Source organism: Protopterus annectens, chromosome 4.part0 (genome assembly GCF_019279795.1).
Source record: "Protopterus annectens isolate FY-2018-M chromosome 4.part0, PAN1.0, whole genome shotgun sequence".
NCBI lineage: Eukaryota > Metazoa > Chordata > Ceratodontiformes > Protopteridae > Protopterus > Protopterus annectens.
In genome coordinates, this window is record NC_056733.1 from 510,306,539 (window position 1) to 510,327,905 (window position 21,367).

At 42.1% G+C, this 21,367-nt stretch overlaps 1 protein-coding gene across 2 annotated transcripts in view; it reads left to right on the forward strand.

Moving 5' to 3' along the window:
• Window positions 1-21,367, forward strand: part of HECTD4 (HECT domain E3 ubiquitin protein ligase 4) — a 5,422,508-nt gene that overhangs the window by 3,250,370 nt on the left and 2,150,771 nt on the right. The window lies entirely within an intron of this gene.

The window sequence follows — 21,367 nt, forward strand, 5'->3', positions numbered from 1 at the left end:
TTACAGATGTAACAAGTGTCTTGCTGCAGTCTGACTTTTATGTTACACACATAGTGCTGAGACTGTCAAACCCAAATATCAAATGCAGTGCAACATCAGTCAGAGATGAATGCTGGTCTGCATTAATACTCAATTGGCATCTGCCAGTTGTACCCACTGACACCTTGCCTTTTGTTTTTCGTAGTCTATTTAGCTTTTCTTACCCCTGCCAGATAGCTTTAATTTCCCTTTCATAGAGCTGATAATCCCACTACTTTTGGAAAGATCACCATCTGTAAAGTAATTTGCAGCAATACAGTGTTTGATGTGAAAAGTTGGATGGTACCAGAGGTAGTGCGTTGCACTAGGATAAGATTAAGTAGTACAATGCAGTCAACTAAATAATTTATGTTCCCAAAATATGGACTGATGCAGTTGATTCCAACATTTTGTAGTCCATTTACTTGATATTGTCATATAGATCATCTGAAGGAAAAAGTGTGCAAGGTGAATGCCTAAAAGGCCTGTAATTGTGATGTTGACAGCTTATGTTGATCTTGGTATAAACTAATCTTATAAATGAAGTCAAAGGTTTTCCTTCCCTGAGAAATAATTTAATATTTTGCCTTTTTTTCATCTGCTAGTTTTGTCAAATTATAGTTCTCTTAAACTATTGCTTGGCTGGAGTTTGCACAGAAGCCAAGCATGGGGTTGATATTGGGGTTTAAGATTCCTTTACAGTTAAGTAACATTTGCAGCATAACTTGGTTAATGAAATAAAAGCATCATACTTGCATTGGATATTTTTTGCAGTCAAATCCATGAGATTGTGTAAGTTTGTCCCATAACTAGAAAGTACCCAATAAATAAAATAGCAGTTGCCTTGGATAATAAAGGTAGTGAAAGTCTGTGCTTTCAGAAGTCATTGATTTGGGTTAAGTAAAGCAGTGAAGGTTTGTGCAGTCAAAAATCATATATTTGACAAGTTATATCATCACCTGTTACTTTAGAAAGTTAAAACTTGAGATGTGAAAACTGTTAAAAAGGTTTAAATTAAACCTTTTTTAATAATTCTCTGATAACTTGAAGCAGATCTATTCATTAATACAATGTAGAATTTACTTTTAATGGATGTGAGCAAGCCACTGAGACACAATTTTGAAATGGTTGCCATATTTGCATGTTATTTTTGGCCTCTTTATATAGTATGCATGTAGTGCTACTTTTTTTAGTTGTCCTTTTTGAATAGTATATACTGAATTGGATGAGCTGTTGATTTGTAAAATTAAAAAAATCTCGGCATCTAATAGTTAATGAAAATATTTTTTTCAAAAATGTGCTATTAAATAATTTCATAATTTTTTGTATGTTTTTGTGTAGCAGAAAGTGCTGTTGTTTAAATGAGAGGAATACAGAATATGTGAGTATCAGCCATATCAGTTAGCCACTATCTACTTTATCAAAACTTATAAAAATATTCCCAAATATATTTGAAACCAACACAATGAACACCCTTTAAGGGCGCTTGATGAAATAGGGCCGAAGATAACAGAAAACTTCAGCTACCCTAGTCATTGGAATGACGAAGTCAGTAAATAAACTTGAGGAAAAAATCAGGATGGTAAAGCCCCTATGCAACAGAGACTAAAAGATCCTGACTAGTTTCAGTTGCACAAGCCTAAGAAAAACTCCTGTGTTCTGTGTTGCAAATTGCTTCCGAGGTCAAAGGAAAGCTCCACCTTAGAACTAAAAAAATCAATTTTTCACTCTCTCTCTCTCTCTGTTTTCTGAGTTTTTTAAATGCCTCAAAATCACTGTGACTGCTTCTTATAGAATTTCAATATGTTTTCTGCAAAATGGCTGTCAATGGGGCGTGACATATCAGTGTGTAAATAGGATCATAGGAAGTTACTAGGCCATTGGCCCTGAGGCCGTTATAAGCCTATCCAAGAGTTTAGCCTATGCATAGCCAAGTCAGCACCCAGTGCCCCTGTCCTGCAGGGACACGGGTAGAATCCCAGGGATATATTTTCTGTTTCCCATCCAGTTATCCAAGTTGCACTTAAAAAGGGCTAAAGAGGTACTTTGATGTGGAGTGGGAGTCTGTTTCACAGATGGGGGAGTCTCTGGGATACAAATCTGTCCCGCCAACAAGTTCTATTGATATCACATACCAGGTTGACACCGCTCATGCGGGTTACTCGAGTGTAGATTGACTTGCAGATATGCAGCAGTCCCATCAAGGCTTGGGTCTAAGATTGCCTTGTATGCCCGAAAGATCTTATTTTTATTCAAGCCTTTCTCTTTTCCATAATCCATTTCAGGTCTTCTTTATGTGAGTCATGCTAGACATAAGGAAGTAGTTGTGTATTCCCATGCCATTGACATATAATGAGATTAGTGTCAGTCACGGTCATCTTATATACTGTCTGTATCAAGACTGCTTTTTTTATTTCTTGAAAGGCCCTCATTTGTGTGTGTCTCAAGGCCTGTTTTACAGTATACTAAGGAATTATGCAGCTGCAACTAAAACAGTCGCTGAATTGGAGACCTTTGTTCAAAGTATCTTTTTGTAGTTCAAAATGAATTGGCAGCCTCTCCCCCCACACTTTGGTAAATGTGCTGGTACTTTACAAGAAAAGGTATTTCTGACTTTTCTCGAAATGTCACAGACATCTTTGATACTACATTCATAGGTTCATAGGTAGGTACTAGGTTATTGGCTCTGGGGCGTATATAGGCCTAGCCAAAAAGGTTCCCTGGCTTTCGCCACCCAAGAAAATTATCTTCCTGTGCCACTTTCAAGCAGTTTCACAGAAGTGATCCCCGGGGCGAATTTTCTATTTCCCATCAAGTCATCTCAAAGTGTAAAGCAGTATAAACAGCAAATATTTAAAGTTTCAAGATTAGCATTTCAATACTTTGCTGCTGCTTATGTAAATTTGTCAAAAGAGGTGACACCTGCTTTGAGCCATTGACTGGTCTAATTGCTTTGAAAGGCATGTCTGCATTGGAAGTAGCTGTGAATCAGTGTAAGTTTTCTCCCTCTCTCTGCAATAAAGACAGTGGAAAACAGTTTCACACCTCTCTGTTTCATTTACAGCAGACTGAGCTCCTGACTATAAATTTCTGTGTTTGGTATGTCATGCAGGTGTAAACAAATTCTTCCGCAGCTTATGTGAGATGTTAAGCTTAAAAAAGTGGGTGGTCTTTCCCTTCCTTTGATACCAAAGTGAGGAAATGAAAGTTTTAAAGTACAACCAGGTTTTAGGTACTTAGACAATTCTGGGATCATACTGTAGGGAGAAAAGGAACCTAAGACTTGAGTTAAACTGTAGCAGAAGGTGGAGTTTTCCTTTAACCAAGTAAACCATGATCGATCTAAAATCCAAAGTATGTGTTAGGATCAATAAAGTAATAAAAACAGCTTAGTGAACAGTTCATTAATAAAGACTCTGGAAACCGTAGTCTAAGAAAATGGTTTAATGGAAGATGAGCTCTGAATTCCAGTGTTGCACACAAAAAAAATAAGTTCAGTTACAATTTTTTTCTTACAAAATAAGCTAGGAATGAGGGAGTGTGGAGGGACTGGTTTAAACAAGTATAACATACAGTGGATATAAAAAGTTTACACACCCCTGTTAAAATGCCAGTTTTTTTGTGATATATAAAAAATGAGACTACAATAAATAATTTCAAAACTTTTCCCACATTTAATGTGACTTATAACTTGTACATTTCAGTTGAAAATCAAACAAATCTGTTAGGGGTAAAATATAAAAAAATAAAATACTTACAATAAGCTGGTTGCATAATTGTGCACACCCTTAAACTAATACTTTGTTGAAGCACCTTTTGATTTAATTACAGCATTCAGTCTTCTTGGGTAGGAGACTATCAGCATGGCACATCTTGACTTGGTAATATTTGCCTACTCTTCCTTGCAAAAGCGCTTCAAATCTGTCAGATTGCGAAGGCATCTCTTGTGCACAGTCCTCTTCAGGTCACTCCACAGATTTTCTATTGGATTTGGGTCTGGGCTCTGGCTGGGCCATTCCAAAACTTTAATTGTCTTCTGGTGAAGCCTTTCTTTTGTTGATTTGGATGTATGCTTGGGGTCATTGTCGTGTTGAAAGGTGAACTTTCTCTTCAACTTCAGCTTTCTAGCAGACGTCCGAAGGTTTTGGGCCAAAAGTGACTGGTATTTGGAACTGTTCATAATTCCCTCCACCTTGACTAAAGCCCCAGTTCCAGATGAAGAAAAGCAATTCCAAAGCATGATACTGCCAACACAATGCTTCACATTGGGGATGGTGTTCTTTTGGTGATGCGAAGTGTTGTTTTTGTGCCAAACATACGTTTTGGAATTGTGTCCAAAATGTTCAACCTTGGTCTCATCAGACCATAACATATTTTCTTACATGCTTTTGGGAGACTTGATGTATTGCTTTGCAAATTTTAGCCGGGCTTGGATGTTTTTCTGTGTAAGAAAAGACTTCCATCTTGCAACTCTACCCCATAGCCCAGACATATGGAGAATACAGGAGATTGTTGTCACATGTAGTACACAACCAGTATTTGCGAGAAATTCCTGCAGCTCCTTCATTGTTGTTGTAGGTCTCTTGGCAGCCTCCCTGACCAGTTTTCATCTTGTATTTTCATCAATTTTGGAGGGACGTCCAGTTCTTTGCAACATCACTGTTGTCCCATATTTTCTCCACTTTTTTATGACTGTCTTCACTGTGTTCCATGGTATATCCAATGCTGTGGAATTTTTTTTGTACCCTTCTCCTGACTGGTACCTTTCAACAATAAGATCCCTTTGATACTTTATAAGCTCTCTGCGAACCATGGTTTTTGCTGTAGCAGACAACTGAGTAAATGTCAGCCGAACTTTATTGGGGGTTAATCAGAGTCTCTTTAATTGATACTAGGTGTGTACCCAAGAAGACTGAATGCTGTAATTAAATCAAAAAGTGCTTCAACAAAGTATTAGTTTAAGGGTATGCACACTTATGCAACTTGCTTATTGTACATTTTTTATTTTTTATATTTTTCCCCTAATGGATTTGTTTGTTTTCAATTGAATTGTGCAGGTTATAAGTCACATTAAAGGTGGGGAAAGTTTTGAAATGATTTATTGTGGTCTCATTTTTTATATCACAAAAACCTGGCATTTAAGAGGGGTGTGTAAACTTTTTTATATCCACTGTATCGGTCGCAAAAGTTTAAAAGTAGCCAGTGGCTCTCTTCCCTTAAATAAGTTTGAAGTGAAAGCCCTGTAGTGCGCCAGAATTCCACTTTAGTCTATTGTCTCGAGCTTAATATAAAATTTCAGTATCAACCAATCAACTTTCAAGATACTTAGTAACTATTATTGCATAACTATAAGAGTAGTCACTAAAATACTAGTAAGTTTAAAAGATGAAAGTACTGCCAGTGTAATGTAAATCTTGATTTTAAATCAGTAGAGTATAAGGCTGCCTTTGTCTCTAAATTAATTGATTTCTTATATGGAGTGAATTAAAAAAATATTTGAAGGATCATCATAAGAAAAGGAAATATTTAGTTCATAGGTTCATAGGTAGGTACTAGGCTGTCGGCCCAAGGGCCTACGTAAGCCTAGCCAACAAGGCTCCCTGGCTTATGCCACCCAAGAAAGTTATTTTCCTGTGCCACTGTTGAGCAGAGAAAAAATAAGCAATAATAAGTTCTTAATTTGTAAGGTGTCCTAACAGTGTTTTTGCAAGAAGCTTCTTCAGATCTGCCTAACTGAAATATTAAAATGTACACCTCCTAAAAGTAAACTAATGAATGTGCTAGTTGGGTCTCGAGGCCTATAATTTATTTGCTGTTATTGCATGTGTTAAGGATTAAGGTTTTTAAGGTATGTGGTCAAACATGTTATTAAACCGTTAGAAGCCTACAACCCTAGAATGCACAGTCCAAAGGGTGCAATACCCAGGAATTTTGAGTAGGAGTCAATTATAAGAATCGAGGAAAGAATAGGTTTTATGGGTAAGGGTCAAAAATTAACTATATTCTAATTCGTAGCCTATTATGGTTGTGGGGACAAACATCAGAGGATTCTGGGTTGTATATCCACATGGAATGTATTGCTTCATAGTAATTTTGAAAGATTTTCAGGGAATGCAAGGAATTACAGGAAAACTTGGTTGCAAGTCCAGAAAAAAGGGGGTTGGCAGGTGCGAGAATTTAGAAATTGAAAAGAGCCTTAAAAGCCATGAATGTGGATCAAACATGGGTTATGGGTTGCTATGGATGTTAAAAAAATCAGTATCAGATTGAATGGAGCATAAATCCTTTTGGAAAAATAAAAGATTTAAAATAAAATTAGTTAATGAGGTGAAAGTTCTATTAAAATATGGCTAATAAACAGATGGAGTGCAGTCTCTAAAGGAGGTGGGAAGTCCAGTACTAGCAAACAGAATCAGGGTAAATTATAAAATAACTAAAAATGGCACTAATTAAAATAGTAAACTACATTAAAGTCCATTAAAAGTGAGGGGTAAAGTGGAATGGTCTCTATTTAAAAGTAAGGATATTTATTAAGCATAGGGAAAGAAAATGTGGGAATTAAGGAAAAACTTAGAGGGTGCTGTTAACATTTATTAAGTCATAGCAAAGTATGTGGGAACAAGAAAAAAGAAATCTGTTTTATGAGTTGGAATGACACTAGATAAATTTAAAAGTTGTGCCCACAAATACACGGATAAAACATTGAGTGTAATGATCCTAATAGATGGATAATAAATACCTTTGCGATTGATTTTTTCTTATAAGGATCAGGCAAAAGAAAAGAGTCATAATTAATCTTACAGCTACAAAGAAAATCTAAAAGTGCAAGAATGAATAATCAAGTAGGAATGAAATATATTTTAGAATTTGTAAGTGGGGAATGTCTGGCTTAAGACCTGGTGCTGAATTGCAGTATTGTCCAGAACTCTAAGTTCAGCCATAATTATTTCAAAAAAAGTGAAATTTAAGAATGTGGGTGTGTGGAGGGGCTGTTTTAAACTGATGCAGAGCATTGGAAGCAAAAGTTTTAAATAGCCAGTAGTTCTTACCCTTAACAGATTTGAAGTGGAAACTCTGTAGCATGCCCAATTTTTTGTCATATTATATCACACATATATTATCTGTGATGTAATATATCACAAATAATATATTTGTGTGATATGATATGATAATAAATAAATTAATTTCAGATTTAAGATGGATAATGAGTATTGATTTTTCTCCACTATGAATGATTTTTTGTAGGTCCTGTTGTGTCCCCATGTGATAATTTTAAACTGATATCCAGGTTAATAGTTCTCAGTTATGAATTAAGTGATTGAAGTAGTTTTCTTCATTTGGTCTTCAACCTGTGGGATACTGGATCCGTATCGGATCCGAGCCGGCAACTTTACTAGCGTCTGCTCCGAGCTCCTCCCCTTACCCATAATACACCTCCACTACCTTCCAACCCCCAGATCTCGTTTGCCGTGAATAGCTTATGCATCGTGATTTCTAGTGCTCCAGGTTTTCAAGTGGGTAAAGACTTTAAAAATATCTCTTTTTTTCCTTAAAAATGTTTAGATAGTGATAGAGTAGGTTTCCCTTTCTCTTCCCCTCGCTTGGTGTGTCGATTTTATATCTTTTAGGATAGTTAGCTTAGTTAGAGTAGTTGTGTGTATCTTTTCCCTCCCCCCTCAGTGTGTTCTTAGTGTGAGTGTGGTGAGTTTGTATTCTCAGAAAGAAATAAATAACATTTTCTTTTTTAGTTATTCTTTCTTCTGACAGTATTGCTGACAAGCCTATTTTCAAAAGATGCACTGAGTGTGGCCATAAGTTATCCCTTACAGATGGCCACACACTGTGTGTTATGTGCTTGAGCATGGCCCATCTGAGAATAGACTGTAATATATGCGTGGGGTTCAACCTGCGTGCCATTAAAGATAGGAAGGCCAAGTTGGCCCTAAAAGGCCTTCTTCCCCGTTCCAAGACTGCTGCCTCAGCTTTGGTCAGAGTGGCTGCTGTGGCCGCCTCCCCTTCTTCTCTTCCCCTGGCTTCTCCTTCCTCCCAGGCTGGGACTCAATCTCTTGTACAAAAGCTTGTGGAAGCAGAGCGGAAAAGGGGCAGAGAGAAGGAGAGAGAGTCAAAATCGAGGGAAAAGCATAAGAGGTCTCCGGACCTCCCTTTTCCAGTCAAAACGTTAAGGATCCATGGCTCCCCTCGGCTCCAATCTCCAAGGTTCTCCCCGGAGACGACACGCTCAGCTTCTAGGGCCTCAGTGCCCCGACCCACAAGGTCGGAGTCTGTGACATCGTCGAGATCCACCCGGTCTTTGTCTGAGGTCGATATGGATAAAATGATGAGGAGGTTCATCTGTACTCAGATCCAGATGGGGGTCTTGCCAGCCCCCTCTCCTTCAGGAGGGGGAGCTTGCTTCCTTTTTATCCAGCCAATATCTCCTTCTCTGATCCGTCCATCGGGTTCGGAGTATTCGGATTCGAGGATGGCTTTAGTCAGGGGGTCGACGCCGACGGTACCTCCTTCCTTGACGCCAACAGCTGCCTGGAGCATGTAGGATCTGAGCCGCTCTCGGAGCCGGTGCTTGCGTGTCGGATCCAAGGGAATGGAACTTTTTTCATTGGCTCCGCCTTTGTCTTGCCGAGTTCCCTCCCTTGGAGCTCAGTCCACTTTGGGCCCGGCTCTGATTCTCTCGTCTGGGAGACTGGCCTTCTTATAGGTTCATAGGTTGGTACTAGGCTATCGGCCCTAGGGTCTATACAAGCCTAGCCGTAACAATTCCCTGGCTATTTCTTCCCACACTATTTACTTCCCTGGACCCCTGTCTAGCAGGGTGACTGACGTGATCCCTGGGGTGAATTTCCTTTCTCCCATCCAATCATCAAGGTTCCTTTTGAAGAGGGCCAAAGAGTTTCTCAGGAGGTTCGCTCTCCTTCGGTATTTGACGTGGTAAAAAGGGTTTTCTCCACTGAATCGAGACCCCTGACTACCCCCTCAGACTCTACCAAGACCCCCCTTGGCTCTTTCATTGGTCCCAATCATTTTACCAGAGGGACAGCCCGTCAACGAGGAGCCCCAGATGATTCCCCCTGAGGAACAAGTGGCGTGTAAGTTCCCCCCGGAGAGCTGCACCGGAGAGGTGCCTCACAAGCATACGTGCAGGAAGAGGCACTTGGACTCCCCTGTATCCCTCACTGAGGATTTGGACTTGGATGATGGAGAAGATTTCCCTAGGTCACCTCCCAAGGATGTCTCCTTTGAAGACATCCTACGCCAACAGGGAGGTTGGTCTGCCCCCAAACCTTCTTCTGATGAGTCCGTATTCCTGGAGGCTTTAGGCATGGGCCTGTCTACTTCCAGGGTGTCCCCTCCCACGGATCCTTTGGTGGATATGGTCACCTCGCGGGCATGGAAGGAGCCGGACACCATGGAACCAGTTCCAAAAAGACCCGACAAAATTTTGAGTCCCCCACAGACAGACCAGCATGGAACAAAGGCTCCCCCATAGACGCTATGGTGGTAACAGCAGCCACAAAGAAGGAAGTTGTCCAGGAGATTCCTCGGTTCATCCTCCTGACCGAGAGTCGTGGATGATGGACTGCCTAGGGAAAGCGGGTTTACGCTTCAGCTACCTTTTCAATTAGGGCGCTGAACTATCTGGCCCATGTCACCAGACTCCAACGCGACCTGCTAAAGGAGCTGGAGGAGTGTCCCCCTAAGTCCATGTCGCAGGAGGTCAGGGCATCATTCTCCGCGAGGATGACCACTTTGTAAGCAGTCTCCAACACGTCCATGTGACTCCTTTCACATGCTACTGAAGGAGTGGCCAGGGTGGCTAGGTCCGGCGTGTCCATGAGGCGCAACGCCTGGCTCAGGTTATGTCAATTTTTGGAACCTTTCAAGGCGTCCTTTGCCAATGCCCCTTATAATGGCTCTACTCTCTTTGGTAAGACCATCAGAGAGACCTTAGTCCAGAGTGAGGAGGATGGGAAGACACTTTTTGACATCAGTATCCATTTCTCGAACCCTCCAAGGTCCTTTTCCCAGAACCAGAGAGGGTAAAAGAAGAACCCAGCCACTGGGGATGCACAAGCCAGTGCATTTCTTTGTGCCGGTCCCAAGCCCGGATAAATGGGGAGGGTTGTGTCATGAAGGGCATCCGGCGTAAAAATTCTGCCACATAACTTATGGTGCGAAAATTTCATATTTCCATACCGGATCGGTCGAGGCCCAGCTTAACAACGACCGCCACCAGTACTGTTAGCCAACAGGGTGCTGACGGAAATTGGGCTACTGTTGGCCGAAGGAGAAGAGGAGGGTTGAAGGCATGCCTGAAGGCAGGAAGAGAGGAGGAAGGTTAGGAGTGTAGCAGTGAGGGTAGGAACTTTGAGTGTTGGCAGTATGACTGGTATAGGAAGAGAGCTAGCTGATATGATGGAGAGAAGGAAGGTTGATATATTGTGCGTGCAAGAGACCAGATGGAATGGGAAGTAAGGCCAGGTGTTTAGGAAACGAGTTCAAATTGTTCTATCATGGTGTGGATGGCAGGAGAAATGGGGTAGGGGTTATACTAAAGGAACAATATGCCAAGAGTGTTTTAGACGTGAAGAGAGTGTCTGACAGAGTGATGTTTATGAAGCTCGAAATTGATGGTGTAATGATGAATGTTGTTAGTGCATATGCTTCACAAGTTGGGTGTGCGATGGATGAGAAAGAGAAATTTTGAAGTGAGTTGGATGAAGTTGTGGTGAGTGTACCCAAGGGTGAGAGACTAGTGATTGGAGTGGACTTTAATGGGCATGTTGGTGAAGTGAACAGAGGGGATGAGGAAGTGATGGGTAGGTATGGTGTTAAGGAGAGGAAAGCAGAAGGTCAGATGATTGTGGATTTTGCAAAAAGGATGGACATGGCTGTGGTGAATACATATTTTAAGAAGAGGGAGGAGCATAGGGTGACGTACAAGAGTGGAGGAAGATGCACACAGGTGGATTATATCCTATGTAGGAGGGCCAGTCTGAAGGAGATTGGAGACTGTAAAGTGGTGGCAGGGGAAAGTGTAGTTAAGCAGCATAGAATGGTGGTCTGTAGGATGACGTTAGTGATCAAGAAGAGGAGGAGGAGTGTGAAAGCAGTGCCAAGGATTAAATGGTGGAAGTTAAAAAAGGGTGATTGTGAAGTGGAGTTTAGGGAAGAGTTAAGACAGGCACTGGGAAGCAGTGGAGAGTTACCGAATAGCTGGGTAACTACAGCAGAACTAGTAAGGGAGACTGCTAGAAAGGTGCTTGGTGTGACATCTGGACAGAGGAAGGAGGACAAGGAGACCTGGTGGTGGAATGAAGAAGTACAGGAGAGTATACAGAGGAAGAGGCTGGCGAAGAAGAAGTGGGATTGTCAAAGAGATGAAGAAAGTAGACATGAGTATAAGGAGATGAGGCGCATGGCAAAGAGAGAGTTGGCGAATGCTAAGGATAAGGCGTATGGAGAGTTGTATGAGAGATTGGACACTAAAGAGGGAGAAAAGGACCTGTACCGATTGGCTAGACAGAGGGACAGAGCTGGGAAAGTTGTGCAGCAAGTAAGGGTGATAAAGGATAGTGAGGGAAAGGTACTTACAAGAGAGGAGAGTGTGTTGAGTAGATGGAAGGAGTATTTTGAGAGGCTGATGAATGAAGAGAATGAGAGAGAGAGAAGGTTGGATGATGTGGGGATAGTGAATCAGGAAGTGAAACAGATTAGCAAGGAAGAAGTGAGGGCAGCTATGAAGAGGATGAAGAATGGAAAGGCTGTTGGCCCAGATGACATCCCAATGGACGCATGGAGGTGCTTAGGAGAAATGGCAGTGGGATTTTTAACTAGATTGTTTAATTAAATTTTGGAAAGTCAGAGGATGCCCGAGGAGTGGCGAAAGTGTTTTGGTACCTATCTTTAAGAATAAGGGTGATGTGCAGAGCTGCAGTAACTACAGAGGGATAAAATTAATCAGTCACAGCTTGAAGTTATGGGAGAGAGTAGTAGAAGCTAGGTTAAGAAGGGAGGTGATGATTAGTGATCAGCAGTATGGTTTCATGCCAGGAAAGAGCACTACAGCTGCGATGTTTGCTCTGAGAGTGTTATTGGAGAAATACAGAGAAGGTCAGAAGGAGTTGCATTGTGTCTTTGTAGACTTGGCGAAAGCATATGACAGGGTGCCTAGAGAAGAGTTGTGGTATTGTATGAGGAAGTCAGGAGTGGCAGAGAAGTATGTAAGAGTGGTACAGGATATGTACGAGGGTAGTGTGACAGTGGTGAGGACTGCAGTGGGAGTGACAGATCCGTTTAAGGTGGAGGTGGGATTACATCAAGGATCAGCTCTGAGTCCTTTCTTATTTGCAGTGGTGATGGACAGGTTGACAGATGAGATCAGACAGGAGGCCCCGTGGACTATGATGTTTGCAGATGACATTGTGATCTGTAGTGAGAGTAGGAATCAGGTTGAGGAGACTGGAGAGGTGGAGATATGCTCTAGAGAGCAGAGGAATGAAGGTCAGCAGGGCTAAGACAGAATATATGTGTGTAAATGAGAGGGAGAGTAGATGAATGGTGAGGATGCAGGGAGTAGAGCTGGTAAAGGTGGATGAGTTTAAGTACTTGGGATCAACGGTTCAGAGTAATGGTGAATGTGGAAGAGAGGTGAAGAAGAGAGTACAGGCAGGGTGGAATGGGTGGAGAAGAGTGTCAGGAGTGATTTGTGACAGACGGGTACCAGTAAGAGTGAAAGGGAAGGTCTACAAGACAGTAGTGAGACCAGCTATGTTATATGGGTTGGAGACTGTGGCATTGACAAAAAGGCAGGAGTCAGAGCTGGATGTGGCAGAGTTAAAGATGTTAAGATTTGCACTCAATGTGACTAGGATGGATAGGATTAGGAATCAGTATATTAGAGGGTCAGCTCATGTTGGACAGTTTGGAGACAAAGCAAGAGAGATGAAATTGCATTGGTTTGGACATGTGCTGAGGAGGGATGATGGGTATATTGGGAAAAAGATGCTAAGGATGGAGCTGCCAGGTAAGAGGAAAAGAGGAAGGCCTAAGATAAGGTTTATGCACGTGGTGAGAGAGGACATGCAGGCGGTTGGTGTGACAGAGCAAGACGCTGAGGATAGGAAGAAATGGAAAGAGATGATCCGCTGTGGCGACCCCTAACGGGAAAAGCCGAAAGATGATGGTAATGATGATGACAGAGGGCAAAAGAAGATGTGGTTCCGGAAGTCGCAGTATTCCCGGGACACTCAGGGCTCTTCTTCCCCCAGAGACAGAGGGGGACAGAATGGATGCTGACCCACAGGCAGAGGGGGTCCGAGAAATTTTGGGTCTCAAAGACCTTTCTCTGACAGACCCGGGCAGCAACCCTGAGGGGGTGGCCCTGACTATTGTACTCTGGAGGCAGTCTGGGGACGATTGCCCTTGCACCTAGCAGTATGGGAGTCCATAACATCAGACCACTGGGTGCTTCAGATCATAACCAGAAGATACTCTATCCCCTTTGTGGGTCCCCCTAAATCTTCCAGACACCTCCTGGATGTACCACCCATGCAAAGGGAGGCAGCAGCACAGGAAATTTCCAAGCTGCTAGAAGAATGAGCCATCAAAACCATCCTCCCAGATCAGTCCGGATCGGGCTTCTACTCCAGGTTTTTTTTTTGGTGCCAAAGAAAACGAGGGACTTAAGGCCCATTCTGGACTTTCCTATCTTGAACCTGTCAGTTGCCGAAGAGAAGTTCCGGATGGTCACACTGCAGTCTATCATGCCGTACCTGCAAGAGAGTGACTGGATGTGCTTGTTAGACCTCCGGGATTCTTTCTATCACATAAAGATGCACAGAAGCTCCAGGAGGTTCCTCCGCTTCCAGCTAGGAGTTGATCATTACCAATTTCGAGCCCTTCCCCTTGGTCTCACCACAGCCCTCAGGGTGTTTACCAAAGTGATGGCAGTGTTAGCTGCTCACCCGAGGCTTCAGGGGATTCAGGTCTAACCGTACCTGGATGATTGGCTCCTCATTGCTCCCACCAGGCATCTACTCTCCCAAACCAGGGATTATTTCCTGATTCTTGCCCTGCACTTGGGGATCACAATCAACACATCCAAATCACTCCTAGATCCTGTACAGGTGATAGACTACATTGCCCCAGGATAGATACTCTACAGTGCAAAATCTTCCTGACCTCGGAGAGAGTACAAAACATGAGGATGCATGTCACCCTGATATACCGCTCTCATCTCCCAAATGTGGAATCGGTGTTGAGGGCCTTAGGCTCGATGGTGGCGACCATAACTCTTTTCCTGTGTGCCCAGTTACACATGAGAATTCTACAGTGGACTCTAGCTGTACAATGGTCCCTGTTAGAACTGCCATTGGCATATCCAGTTCAACTCAGCTGTTGGTCGTCCCTCATATGGTGGATGTGTTCTCCGGACATCTTGGAGGGACGATCCTTTGTTCCAGCCCTGACCCAATTCTCAGTGACCACGGACGCCTCCCAACTCGGGTGGGGTTGGCATTGTTTGGGCAGGACAGTCCAAGGCCTGTGGTCCCTTATAGAGATCAGCTTGCACATAAATGTCCTAGAGATGAGGGCGGTCCTTCTAGCATTGCAGGCCCTTCATGCCTTTCTTCCTCTGGGAACGATTGCAATTCAGTCAGACAACATGTCAGTGGTCTGGTATATCAACAAACAGGGAGGGACCAGATCTTACCCCCTTTGTCATGAGGCCATGAGAGTGTGGGAATGGATCATCTCCACCGGTCGCTTTCTCATCGCAAAGCACATTCTGGGAAGGTCCAACATCCTAGCAGGCAGGCTAAGTTGGACTATTCTGATGCCTTATGAAGGTTCTCTGAATCTTTTAGTAGCGGAACAGATCTTCCGCGAGTGGGGTCAACCTTGATGCGATCTCTTCGCATCTCCTTCCAATGCGAAGTACAATGAGTTTTTCTCTCTGAACCCCCTGCCCGGGGAGTCCCCCAGAGATGTTGTAGTTCATGATTGGCCTCCCGGTCTTCTGTATGCTTACACACTAGTACCTCTTATTCTGAGGTTTCTACAGAAAGCTCGTCGACTGGGGAGCCTCACCAGGTATGGTTTCCTTCCTTTGGTCTCACCTTCTGTCTCCACCTTGGATCCTGGATCCCATTCAGGATCTGATTTCACACCCTTCGGGGGTGCCTCATCTGAATCTGGACAGTTTGAAGCTCACAACTTGGCTGCTCTAGTTCCTGTGATTGCTAGGACTCTTGGATTATCCTCCACAGTTAGATCTATTTTAGTGGCTGCTAATAAGTCTTCAACCAGGAACGTTTATAGCAGCAAGTGGAAAAGTTTTTTTCTTTTGGGCCTCTCAAAGGAGTTTAGACCCCAGCACGGCGCCTATTTCTGCCATCTTGATTTTCTAGCTGATATATTTCAACACGGAGCTAGTTCTTCTACGGTCAAGGTTCAGTTGACTGCCATTTCTCATTTTCATGTGGGTGAGAATTCTGCCTGTTTAGCCTCCTCCAGACTATATGTAAAGCCTTTATTAAAGACGCCTTTTTGTTACGCCCCCTGGTCAAGGATCCTGTTCCCCTTTGGGACCTTACTATGGTTCTTCAAGCCTTGGTCGCTCCACCTTTTGAGCCTGCTGCAACAGCAGATCTGAAATATTTATCTTGGAAAACAGCTTTTCTGGTGGCTATTACCTCTGCCAAAAGGGTTTCAACTGCAGGCCTTGTCCATCAAAGTTCCTTATATGATAAAGATAGGGTTTCCCTTCGGACCAATCTATCCTTTCTTCCTAAGGTGGCATCACCAGTCAATATCAATCGGACCATCAATTTGCCTGTATTCTTTCCTAATTTTACTAACAAGATGGAATATAAACTCCACTTGCTGGATGTTCATAGACAGTTACGATTCTATTTACACAGGACAAAAAATTTCCGTAAAGCTGATCAATTGTTAGTTTTCCCCAAAAAGGGTTTATAGAAGGATACGATCTCCAAGGTCACTATTGCTAGATGGATTTCTTCATGTATCCTTCAGGACTGTAAGGACAGAGGCATGTCTCCTCCAGGTCAGGTGGGAGCTCATTCCACTAGATTGATGGCTACATCTGCGGCTTTTTGGTCTAGAGTCTCTTTGGATGATAGTTGTTCTGCAGCTACTTCGTCCTCATCTCATACATTTATTTCTCATTACAAATTGGATTTGACTTCCAGAAGGAGAGCATCCTTTGGTTCCATGGTGCTCCGGAATATCCTTCCATGAGGGCCTCCCAGGAGTTTAGTAGCTGGCGACTCTGTCCCACAGGTTGAAGACCAAATAAAGTAAACTACTTCAGATAAAGAAGGTATGTACTCACCATAATGTTCCATCTGAGTAGTTATACTTCATTTGTCTTCAACGGTCCCTCCCTCCTTCCTCCGGGCCTTGCCATATGGGCAGCCTACGGGCTGCAGTTGTAGGTCACAAGTATTTTTTTCATGTCAGGTTATCAGTACAAGGTTCAGCAAACTCGATCTGGGTGTTGGAAGGTAGTGGAGGTGTATTATGGGTAAGGGGAGGAGCTTGGAGCTTTGAGCAGATGCTAGTAAAGTTGCTGACTTGGTTCCAATACGGATTTGGTATCCCACAGATTGAAGACAAATTAAGTGTAATTACTCAGATGGAACGTTATGGTGAGTACATAACTTCTTTCTTCATGCTATTCTCATACCATTTGAACAGCTAATGATGCATCACTTACCAAACCTCTTCATCCGTAAGAATGGTTTTCTTGGCTGACTAAATGTGTTAAGTGAAAACTGTACTTAAGACTGGGTGGATTTTACTAGTGGTACTCTACAGAGATCTTTATCAGCTCTTCTTTCTTAATTTTATGCCTTTGTTTTCTGTGCATCCATTTCTTTGGTAAGTAAAAATAGGTATGTGACTGTAAGGTCCGAATGAGGGGCAGACTTTAGTATTTTGGAAAGTAGTACTGTGTATCTGGTTCCTACTGTACAGATTACAAGGGACTTAAGTAAACTTAACACAGTTTGACAGGTGCTGTTTAAACAGGCAGAGGTTGTTGACACAAAAAAAAAAAATATTTTGCTGGAGGCAACAACCATGCAGAGGGACACATTCTGCAGCCTCTTCTAATATAATTAGCTTAAATGTTGCCACATTACAGAGAAAAGGACTATTAATCTGTTTAGTCAGTACTGTGTCTTATGTTTGTCAAACTGTTGTCGACAAAGTCTGTAACTCAGATGCATTCACTAGTGCAAAAATGAATTCTGTAAAAAGTTCAAAATTTTTTCAAGAAGATACTTAACCCCTTACTATCTTCCATTTTCAAGAAAGCTTTGCGCTTTTCATTGACCTTTTAGGGCTGTATTTGGTTTTAGCTTTGTGTAGAGATGTATGTTTGAAATGATCTGGTGTATTGTCAAGGAATTATGCTGAAGTTCTTCTCTTTAAAAATCATTCAGTTTTAGCCAGCCTGTTGGCATAGGGGTAGGGTAGGGCATCTGCTTGTAATGGTGGTAACCTAACTTGGGGAGTTGGTGTGCTGGCCTGGAGGGGTAGACTGAGCAGATAGTGGCCAAATTTAGCTATGTCTGTGGGAGGGCTTTTTTGTGACATGATGCCTATGTCTAGTGGGGGCTGGAGAGTAGCATTAATGTCTTACAAGCATATATGTGTGCACAGAGGGGAGGGAAAATGCCAATGCATCATGGGAGGGGGAGTGACAAGTGTTTTTTAATGTTATTACCTAAGGAAGTTTAGGACGTACATTAAAAATCCCTGTAGTCAGAAACAGATGATATAGTGCCAGGATGTCTCAGTCTCCTTTCCTTTCCTCTCCCTCCCCAACCCGAAGGTAGTTGAATGCTGTACTAGCTGTTACCATGGGTTAGCAACCCCAGTCCAGAGATAAGCCAGTTGGTTGGAAGTATGGCGGGGGAAGGAGAGTCAGTGATCCTCTACAGATGGTCATTATGGCTTAAGAGGCCAAAAAATTATGAAATGTATATCCTTCAATTTGGGTCATAACTTCAAAAGCAAGGGACTAGCTGCATCTGCATTTTAGTGAAAAAAAAAAAAATTTTATGTAATTTTTTGCCTCAGGATTTCAAAGGTGTACAGATCGCATCTTTACAAAACTATGTAGTTTTTAAGGTCTGGTTTCACAAATATTTCTGAGTTTGAGAGCATTTGTTTAAGTTAAGTGTATTGGAAATATTCAATTTTTTTTCAGTTTGTATTGACCAGTGTGACCTTGCTTTGATCGCCTCATAATGCTTTCAGATTTTCTTAAAAAAAATCATGACAAAGAGTGATACTTGGACTTATGCAATATTGTGTAGGTTTATAGCACTTAAGGAGAAGGTAATTATATTATATCACCTCTGTGGATTTCTTTCTGCACTTTTTGCTATACCTTTTAAAGGATAGAAATTATCAGTTTTTGTAAGTTAACTATTTCCAGATGTTCATTTTAAGGATCACTGCCAGTGTCAGTCATGGCATATGGGAATTACACCGGGAGAGGGCATCCATGTTTCCAGGATGATTTTCAGAGCTTTAAGCTATCCTGTGTGCAAGGACAGCCTATTCCATGTAGGTGAAATTTGCAGGGTGTGTACAGTATAAATGGGAGAAGTACTTGTGTTATTTTCATTTTTTTTTTTTTTATGTACGAGTGATTGGAAATCAGTCCACTGGGATCATCCATTCAGCCTGCAGAGCTGCAGTTAATACCCAGTTTTGTATTCCTTTCTTTTTGCAAAGTTTATTGCATTGCTAATATTGCCTTTTATTGTGACTTGAGATCTTTCTGAGAATGGTTTCCCTGGTGATAGCTCTCCAAGAAGTGTGTGTTCATGGCTGACAGTTACCACTGAAAAACTTTCACCTGCAGTGTCTTTTCTACCTCAGCAAATCTAATGACAATGTTTGAGTGTGGACGTAGTGATTTGTTTTATTGAATGACCTTAGAACAGAGGACACAATTTAAATAGTCTTATAGAGCATACAAACCTTCTAGCATTAGGCCAAGAAAAACTTGGCCCTGTTTTGGATGGAGAAGGTGTATCATTTTAAAAATGCATGCACTATGTCTAAATGTGTAAAGAAAATGGACGTGAAGTTAGCAGTCAAAGCTTATTCAGGCAGAGATAGAATACAGAGCCTTTGTGACCCTATCACTCTCATGAGGACCAGAGGGCTTTAGTCCAGAGAAGCAATGATTTGCCATCCCCAGCTCTGTTGATTCCTAATGTATCCCTAACTGTGGATGGCCTTTGAAGGCCAACAGCAGGATAATAGGTTTCTTAGTCTTGGCAGGCCCCTATGAAATTAACCGCTGCTTTACTTGCAACCACTGGTTCCCAGATTCCCTTAGTTGGAGAGAATGTATTTCGCACTTCCAGTATCAACTTTCACTTGGTAGATAGTATGGCAGTTTTTAGTCAAGAACCTGTAGACTCTGGAGACAAAATGAAATTTTCTTTTTTAAAGAGACAACCCAAAACAACTTAATCAGCTAGTCTGCAACCTATAGACCCAATGCCTGAAGCATCCATACCAGAGACGCCTGTCTCAGCCCCTGCTGTTCTTGAGTATGAACATTTCACCAAATCTGTATGCTGGCATGGCAGAGAATTCAGGTCCCTGCTCCACTACTGGCTGAGCTTTCCACATCTTGCATAGCTCCTGCATTAAGAGAAAAAACAGGGCCATCTCCTGAACTGTCACCTGAGCTGGACATTGGTAAAGAGGAAAACAGCCTGCTCTGCTCATATGTTTAGATGTACTGTGCCCTCTCAGCTACACCACCAGCAGTGTTGAATCCTTATCTTTGGGCTCATCCTCCTAAGAGTGTGTGTGTGTGTGTGTGTGTGTGTGTGTGTGTGTGTGTGTGTGTGTGTGTGTGTCTTGTAGAAAAAAAATTAAATTTTATGCAAGAACATATTAAATGGAGACCAAGGAATTTTCTGACTCCAACAAATATTTAGATAGTTTTTGTATCAGGGATCCTCAAACAATGTGCTGTTCAGAAAGGAATTATTGTGTTCCACTTTGAAAAATTATATGTTGTCTTTTGACGTTTCCTGGTTAGGGGTTGCCACAGTGGAGCTCTGGTCCGCTAATGATTGGCAGTAGCTGAAGTGCCATCTCGACATTCAACCTTCAGCGAAGGCACGCCCATTTATATTTTGAAATAATGTACATTGTCTCAGAAGTTTATGGTCGGTGGTAGAAAGCTTTTTCTGGCCATGTTTATTCAATAAAAGCACATTTTTTGATATCACATGGGGGAATACCATAAAAATGTCTAAAATTCAGAGTTATGTATCATGCTAGCCATAGTGGCTTTTTCCTAGGGGAATGAGAGTGCTTATGGGATGGATGAGAACACTGAATAAAATTTGTATCCTATGAATAAAAATACAAGTTGTGATAACACTTTTTTAAATGAGACTGAGATCCAGTCAGAGCAGAATCTATTTGATGTCAGCAGAGTCATTATTTGCCATATTGAATGTGATTTTCCTTTTGCATTGTTGACAAGTCAGTGGTAAGAGTCAATGATTTCTAAAATGTGCCAGCTCATTACACTCACAAACAACACGCTCCCAGTTACCACTTTCTTCCCTATTAACACTTCCAGCATTTGCTATCTACCTGAGGATAAATTCATTGAAATCAACTTGGAGTATTAAACTAACACTTTCAGGTAAAAATCTTAAACTGTCTGGGCTTATGTACTTGTGAGCGATACAAATGTCCTCCCATTCTTCCTTTTTCTAAATTGCTTTTCCAGTCTTCATTCCCAAATTTCCAGTCATTTCAAACATTCCCTGATTGTTATAGATGTTCATCGTGTTTCACTGTTGCAGTCATTACTCTTAGGTTATCCTGCTGGCAGGCTACCCGCATTCAGCCTGAATTCCAAAGTCCTGGTCCGGCGTCGATTGCTGTCGCCTCTTCCCTGACGTCAGTGCGCCAGGGGTATAAACGATGCAGCCAACGCCATTTTTTTCAGTCTTTCTTGCCGCGCGGTGCCCGAAGCAAAAGCAGTTCGCAAGTGCCGGTCGGCCGACTCCTGAGATTTTCAAATCCGAATTTCAGAACTGAAGTCTTCATTAAAGCTAAGTACCCCATTGGGGAAACTTTTTTCTTGCTCCAGACCGATGTCAGAAAAAGTTAACAGTTGTATTTTTTGTGAGAAGCAAATACCTCATAAGGATTTTCACTCTTACTGTATTCCTTGCCTAGGCCCTGACCACGATGTAACTAGCTGTCGGTTTTGTGCTAGATTTAACCAACACACTGTTAAGCGTCT